This window comes from Ceratotherium simum, chromosome 14, assembly GCF_057802395.1.
Source record: "Ceratotherium simum simum isolate JZ-2026a chromosome 14, ASM5780239v1, whole genome shotgun sequence".
In the NCBI taxonomy this organism is placed as follows: domain Eukaryota; kingdom Metazoa; phylum Chordata; class Mammalia; order Perissodactyla; family Rhinocerotidae; genus Ceratotherium; species Ceratotherium simum.
Window position 1 is genome coordinate 36,116,474 of NC_141913.1, and position 8,584 is coordinate 36,125,057.

Consider the following 8,584-nt stretch of genomic DNA (forward strand, 5'->3'; position numbering starts at 1 on the left):
TGTCTTTTATTATTGATTTGTAGGAGGTTTTTAAAATATAATCTGAATATATGTCCTTTGTCAGACTTGTAGCTTGTGCATATTTTCCCCCAGAACGTGATTATATTTTCACTTCTTGACGTTGTCTTTTGATTAGTAGAAATTTTTAATTTTGATGCAGTCAAACCTATCAATGTTTTTCTTTTAGATTAAGGACTTTTGGTTCTAAGAATTCTTTTCCCACTCCAAGATTAGAAAGGTGTTTCCCTCTGTTTTCTTCTAGAAGCTTTATAGATTTTTGCAGTCAAATTTATGGTCCATCTCAAATTAATCTTTGTGTATGGTGTGAGGCAGAGGTTGAGGTTCATTTCTGTTCCATAAAAACATTCAGTTGTTCCAATACCATTTATTGAAAAGACAGTCCTTTTCCCCATTTAAAAGCATTAGCACTTTTGTTGAAAATCAAATTATAGCGCCGGCCCCGTGGCTCAGCGGTTAAGTGCGCGTGCTCCGCTGCTGGCGGCCTGGGTTCGGATCCCGGGCGCACACGGATGCACCGCTTCTCCGGCCATGCTGAGGCCGCGTCCCACATACAGCAACTAGAAGGATGTGCAGCTGTGACATACAGCTATCTGCTGGGGCTTTGGGGGGAAAAATAAATAAATAAATAAAATCTTAAAAAAAAAAAAAAGAAAATCAAATTATACTATATGTATGGATTTATTTCTGGATTTGATATTCTGTTCCATTGATCTATTAAATTACCCATATGCCAATAAGATATTGTCCTATCTATTTTAACTTTATAGTATGTCTTGAATTCTGACAGCATAAATCCTCCAACATCAATCTTTAAAATTGTTTTGCTTATTCTAGGTCCTCTTGCAATTTCATATACATTTTAGAATCAGCTTGTCAATTTCTACAAAAAGTCTGGTGGATTATAATGGGGATGTCATCTTAGCAATTTGACATCTGAACTATATGAAGTCTTCCAATCTATGAACATAGAATACATCTCCATTTATTCATACCTTGTTGAGTTTTTCTTAGCAGTGTTTTGGAGTTTTCAGCACAGAGGCCTTCCACATCTTTTGTTAAGTTTCTTCCTAAGTATTTTATATTTTTTTATGTTATTGTAAATGGCATTTTAAAAATAAACTCTATTTTTTAAAACAGTTTTAAATTTGAAGAAAAATTATGAAGATAGTACAGAGGGTTCCTATATACCCCACACTCAGTTTCCGTTATTGTCAACAACTTACATTAGTATGGTGCATGTATCACAATTAATGAACCAATATTGATATATTGTTATTAACTAGAGTCCAGAGTTTATTCACATTTCCTTAGTTTTAAACTAAAGTCCTTTTTCTGTTCCAGGACCCCATCCAAGGCATCACATTTTTTTTTTTTTTTTTTTTAGTGAGGAAGATTGGCCCTGGGCTAACATCCGTGCCCATTTGCCTCTATTTTTTTATATGTGGGATGCTTGCCACAGCATGGCTTGATGAGCCGTGTGTAGGTCTGTACCCGGCATCCAAACCTGTGAACCCTGGGGCCACTGAAGGGGAGCGCATGGACTCAACCACTATGCCACCGTGCCGGCCCCAACCTTGACACTTTTGAGGAGTAGTGGTCAGGTATTTTGTAGAATGCCCCTCAGTTGAGTTCATCTCACGTTTTTCTCGTGATTAGACTGGGGTGGCGGGTTTTTGGCAAGAAGACCACAGACGTAAAGAGCCATTTTCATCATATCACATCAAGGGCACATGCTACGTGTTACTAATCACTGTTGACTTTGACCTTGATCGCCTGGCTGCAGCAGTGTGTGTTGGGCTTCCCACCATAAAGTTACTTTTTTCCCCTCTCCATACTACACTTTCTGAAAAGAAGTCCCTATGTGCAGCCACACTTAAGGAGTGGAGAGTTAAGCTTCACCTCCTTTAGGGTAGTGTATCTACATAAATCATTTGGAGTTCTTCTACATGTCTGTTCTCCTCCACTTATTTTATTCAATTATTTGTTTATAACAGTTTGGACTCGGATATTTATTACATAATTTGGGTTATAATCTAATACTACTTTATTTTGTTGCATAAATTGTTCCAGCTTTGGCCCTCTGGGAGCTCTTTCAGTTTCCTGTGTAGCCTTGACATACCCCTATCAAAGTATTTTTTAGTTTTGTTTGTTTGTATTTGTTTTAGCACTTACTTTGTGGCACTGCAAGATGCTCCAGGCTCATCTTGTTTACGTCCTGCCCCAGCCCTAGAATCAGCCATTTCTCCAAGGAGCCCTGGTTCCTTTCACTGGAGAAAGGTTTTAGAAACCAAGACGTGTGGGCCAGCCCGGTGGCACAAGCGGTTAAGTATGCGCACTCCGCTGCGGTGGCCCGGGGTTCGCTGGTTCGGATCCCAGGAGCGCACCGAGGCACCACTTGTCAAGCCATGCTGTGGCGGCGTCCCATATAAAGTGGAGGAAGATGGGCATGGATGTTAGCCCAGGGCCAGTCTTCCTCAGCAAAAAAACAGGAGGATTGGCAGATGTTAGCACAGGGCTGATCTCCTCATAAAAAAAAAAAAAAGAAACCAAGATGTGGCCATTAGGTGTGCTCATTGCTACTGAGAAGTCTTTGCTTAAAAACGGCATCTTTTAAACCTCAGTTTCCAATTGTTTGCCACTAGTATATAGAAATAGAAATAATTTTTGAATATTGACCTTGTATTCCACAGTACGATGCACTTATTAGTTGTAGAACTTTCTTTATAGATTCCTTTGGGTTTTCTACATACACAATCATATTAACTGTGCATACAAAGTTGTATATTTTTCTTTTGTAACTCCATTATTTTATTTCTTTTTCTTGCCTCCTTGTATTTGCTAGCACCTCCAGAACAGTGTTGGACAGAAATGGGAAGAGTGGCGATCCTTGCCTTTTTCCCATTTTAGAGGAAAAGTGTTCAGTATCTCACCATTCGTTATATTATCTGTAGGTTTTTCACAGATACGCTTTATCAAGTTGAGGAAATTCCCTTCTATTCCTAGTTTGCTGAGACTGTTTATCAGGAATGGGTGTTTCAAATGTATTTTTCTGCATCTATTGAGATGATTATATTATTTTTCTCATTTATTCTGTTGATATGGTTTTTTTACTTAGGAGGGTCAGGTTTATTGATGTATAATTTATGTATTAGTCAGGGTTCTCCAGAGAAACAGAACCAATAGGAGATAGACAGATAGATAAGATAGAAGATGAGATTTATTATAGGAATTGGCGTGATTACTAGGAAGAGAACCAGTGGCATAACTCAGTCCGAGTCCGAAGGCTTGAGAACCAGAAGAGCTGAAGATGTAAGTCTGAGTCAAAAGACCCTTGAATTGGGGGACTGATGGTGTAAGTCTCAGTCTGAGTCCAAAAGCCGTGAACAAGGGGCACAGATGTCCAAGGGCAGAAGGTGGATGTCCCAGGTCAAGCAAAAAAAAAAAAGAAAAGCACATTCACCCTTCTTCTGCCTTTTTGTACTACTTAAGCCCTCAATAAGCAGATTGGATGATGGATCCTGCAGTGGTGAGGGCAACTTTCTTTACTCAGTCTACTTCAAATGCTAGTCTCTTCTGGAAACACTCTCACAGACACACCCAGAAATAATGTTTTACCAGCTCTCTGGGCATCCTTTCTGCCGGTCAAGTTGAGGTATAAAATTAACCAACACATTTATATACAGTATGATTCACTCTTTTAACTATACATGTTAAAGCCATGAGATTTTAACAAAAGCAGAGCTGTGTAATCACCACGAAAATTAAAATAAAGAACAGTTCTATTACTCCTCCCCAATTCCACATGACCCTTTGTAGTCAATCTCTCCTGCTGTCCCCAACCCCTGGCAACTACCAATCTGCTTTCTGCCCCTATAGTTTTGCCTTTTCCAAGATGTCATCTAAATGGCATATATTTGAGTTTAGCTTCTTTTACTTAACAGTGCATTTGAGATTCATCCGTATTATTGCGTTTATCAGCAGTATTTCCCTTTTATTGCTAAGTATTCAGTTGTATAGCTGTATCACAGTTTATTTATCCATTCCCCAGTTGAAAGACATTTGGATTGTTTCCAGTTTGGGGAAATTATTAATAAAAATGCTATAAATATTCATGTATAGCTTTTTTTTTTTATAAATTTTTTTTTAATTTTATTTATTTTTCCCCCAAAGCCCCAGTAGATAGTTGTATGTCATAGCTGCACTTCCTTCTAGTTGCTGTATGTGGGACGTGGCCTCAGCATGGCTGGAGAAGCAGTGCATTGGTGCACGCCCGGGATCCGAACCTGGGCCACCAGCAGCGGAGCGTGCGCACTTAACCGCTAAGCCATGCAGCGGCCCTCATGTATAGCTCTTAATGGGAATAAAAATGTTCATTTCTCTTAGGTATATTCCTAGGAGCGGAATTGCTGGATCACATTGCTAGTGTATGTTTAACATTATAAGAAACTCCCAAACTGTTTTCCAAAGTGGCTGTACCATTTTGCATTCACTCCAGCAATGTCTGAGTTGAGCTTGCCAGCACTGGTATTGTCGGGTTTCTTTCTGGCTATTTCAATAAGTGTATAATGTCTCACTGTAGCTTTAATTTGCATTTGCCTAATGACTAATGATGTTGAACATTTTTTCATGTGATTATTTGCCATCCATATCTATTCTTTGGTGAAATTTCTGTTCAAATATTTTGCCCATTTAATAACTGAGTTGTTTTCTTATTCTTGAAAATATATACACATACATATACATTATATATTTTTTTCTGGATATGGATATATCTTTTGCAAATATTTTCTCCCAGTCTGTAACTCATCTTTTCATTTTTTCAACAATGTGTTTCAAAAAAAAGAACTTTATTTTATTTTATTTTATTTTTTTGGTGAGAAAGATCGGCCCTGAGCTAACATCCCTTGCCAATCTTCCTCTTTTCGCTGAGGAAGATTAGCCTTAAGCTAACATCTGTGCCCAACTTCCTCTATTTTTTTTGAATATGGGATGCCGCCACAGCATGGCTTGATGAGCAGTGTGTAGGTCTGCGCCCAGGATTCGAACCTGCGAACCCTGGGCCACTGAAGTGGAGTGCATGAACTTAACTGCTATGCCACTGGGCAGGCCTGAAAAGAACTTTATTTTGATGAAGCTCAATATATCTTTTTTCTTAGTGAATGTTTCTGATGTTGAACTAAGAAATCTTGCCTAACACAAGATCATAAAGATGTTCTCTCTCTTTTCTTCTATAAGTTTCACAGTTCTGGGTATTACATTTAGGTCTATGATTCATTTTTTCTTAACCAATACTTCTTTTATTTAGAGGCAACTGATTATTGATAGTTGAGGTATTTCCATGGAGTTTTTTAAGCTGATGAAGTTTAAACTGTTTGCTTGTGTACATTGTCTTTAAAAACAAAAAAACTATTTTTCAGAGCAGTTTTAGGATCACAGCAAAATTCAGCAGAAAATACAGAGTTCCCATATACCTCCTGCGCATTCTCTCTCCACGTGTACAACCTCCCCCATTATCAACATTTCCTACCAGAGAGGTACATGTGACACATCATTATCACCCAAAGTCCATAGTTTACAGTAGGGTTCACTCTTGGTGTTGTACATTCTATGGGTTTTGACAAATGTATAATGACATGTATCCACCATTATAGTATCATACACAGTAGTTTCACTTCCCTAAAAATCCTCTGTGCTCTGCCTATTCATCCCTCCCTCCTCTCTCACCACTGGCAACCACAGATCTTTTTATTGTCTCCATAGTTTTGCCTGTTCCAGAATGTGATATAGTTGGAATCATACACTGTGTAGTCTTTTCAGATTGGCTTCTTTCACTTGGTAATATGCATCTAAGGTTCCTCCATGTCTTTTCATGGCTTGATAGCTCATTTCTTTTTAGCACTGGGTAATATTCCATTGTCTGGATGCACCACAGTTTATTTACCCGTTCACCTGCTGAAGGACATCTTTGTTGCTTCTAAGTTTGGACAATTATGACTAAAGCTGGATAAAATCCATGTGCAAGTTTTTGTGTGGACATAAATTTTCACCTCCTTTGGGTACATACCAGGGAGCATGATTGCTTGATTGTATGGTAAGAGTATGTTTAATTTTGTAAGAATGCCATGCTGTCTTCCAAAGTGGCTGTCCCAGCAATGAATGAGAGTTCCTGTTGCTCCACATCCTTGTTAGCATTTAGTGTTGTCAGTGTTTTGGATTTTGGCCGTTCTAATAGGTTGTTTTAATTTGCAATTCCACACTGATACATAATGTTGAGCATCTTCTCACATACAGACAGCCCACAACTTACAATGGTTTGACTTAACATTTTTCAACTTTACGGTGGTGTGAAAACAATATGCATTCAGTAGAAACCATACTTCGAATTTTGAATTTTGAGAGAGGTATCATATACCTTTTCCCAGGCTAGTGATATGTGATATGATACTCTCTCATGATGTGAGGCAGCAAGAGTAAACAACCAAAACACTTACAAGCATTCTGTACTTATACAATCATTCTGTTTTTTTTACTTTCAGTACAGTATTAAATAAATTACATGAGATATTCAACACTTTACTATAAAATAGACTTTGTGTTAGATGATTTGTCCAGCTGTAGGGTAAGGTAAGTGTTCTGACCACATTTAAGCTAGGCTAGGTTAAGCTATGATGGTTAGGTGTACTAAATGCATTTTTGACTTAACAATATTTTCAATTTACAATGGGTTTATCAGATATAACCCCATCATAAGGGGTTATCATCAGGGAAGATCTGTACTTATTTGCCATCTGTATATCTTCTTTGGTGAGGTGTCTGTTTACACCTTTTGCTCATTTTTTAATCGACTTGTTTTCTTATTGTTGAGTTTTAAGAGTTTTTTGCATATTTTGAATAACAATCCTTTATTAGATATGCCTTTTGCAAATATTTTCTCCCAGTCTGTGTCATGTCTTCTCATTCTCTTGACAGTGTCTTTTGCAGATCAGAAAGCTTATCAATCTATTTCTTTCAAGGATCATGCCTTTGGTGTTGGATGTAAAAAGTTATTGTAATACCCAAGGTCATTCAGATTTTCACCTATGTTATCTTCTAGGAGTTTTATAGATTTGTATTTTACATTTATGTCTATGATCCATTTTGAGTTAATTTTTGTAAAGAGTGTAAAGTCTGTGTCTAGATTTATTTTTATGCATAAGGATGCACACTTGTTCCAGTACCATTTGTTGAAAAGACTATCATTTCTTCATGGTATTGCCTTTGCTCCTTTGTGAAAGATCAGTTGACTGTATTTATGTGAGTCTATTTCTGGGCTTTCTATTCTGTTCCATTAATCTATTTGTCTATTCTTTTGCCAATACCACATTGTATAGACTACTGTAGCTTTATAGTAAGTTTTGAAGTCGGGTAGTGTCGGTCCTCTGATTTTGTTCTTCTCCTTCAAAATTGTGTTGGCAATATTGTATTCTGGATCTTTCGTCTCTCCATATAAACTTAAGAATCAGTTTGTCGCTATCCCCCCCCAAAAAAAATAATTTGTTGAGATTTTCATTGGGATTGCATTGAATCCATAGATCAAGTTGGGAAGAACTGACCACCATGTTAGAACGCTTGATGCTTGATATTGTCCAACATGTCTCTGTTTCTTTGTGTTCTCTCTCTCTCATTCTTTTTTCTCTTTGTGCTTCAGTTTGGATAATTTCAGTTGATCTGTCTTTGAGTTCACTAATCCTTTTTCTGCCGTGTCTAGTCTTCTCTTAAGCTCATCCAATGAATTCTTTATTTCAGATATTACATTTTTTTAGTTCTACAATTTCCATTTGGATCCTTTTTAGAGTTTCTATTTCTTTGCTGAAATTCTCCATCTTTTCATACATTTTGTCCATCTTTTTCCCTAAATCCTTTAACATGTTTATGTATTTAAACTACTTGTCTGCTAAATCCAACACTTAGGTTATCTGTGGCCTGCTTCTATTGACTTTTTAATTTAAGATCATATTTTCCTGCTTCTTCCATTATCCCATTGTTTTTTACAATATGCCAGATATTGTATATGAAAGACCAATAGAGCCTAAATTAGACAATAATTTTCTCAGAAAGAGCTTGACTTTTCCTCTGTCCTGCAGAAAGCATAAGGGCCTCAGTTATTTGATCTATCCCGAATTCACCTGAATGGGTACTGGGTTGCTACTTCAGTTAGCTTCAGGTTATCTCTGGTTTCAAAGTCTGAAGGAGGGATCAGGCCCCTCTCTCATCAGGCTTTGTGATCTGATCACCATGAGGCTATAAGATCTCTCTTGGCTTTGCAGCCCAGTCTCTAGCTTCCTATGCCATTGCTTATTCAGAAAAGACCCACCGGGCACAATAGTTCTCTATTTGAGACTCATCTAGATTCCAGTATGCCAAGCTACCCCACATGAAGCTGTTGTTACACAAATTTTCTCCCCTATGAGAGGCTATTTCCATCCAAGAATAATAACAACCATTAGTCTCTGCTCAATTAGAAAAATATCCTTTCCTCTCTTACATGTCTTCATATCAACAAATCTCCAGTAGCTTTCAAGAC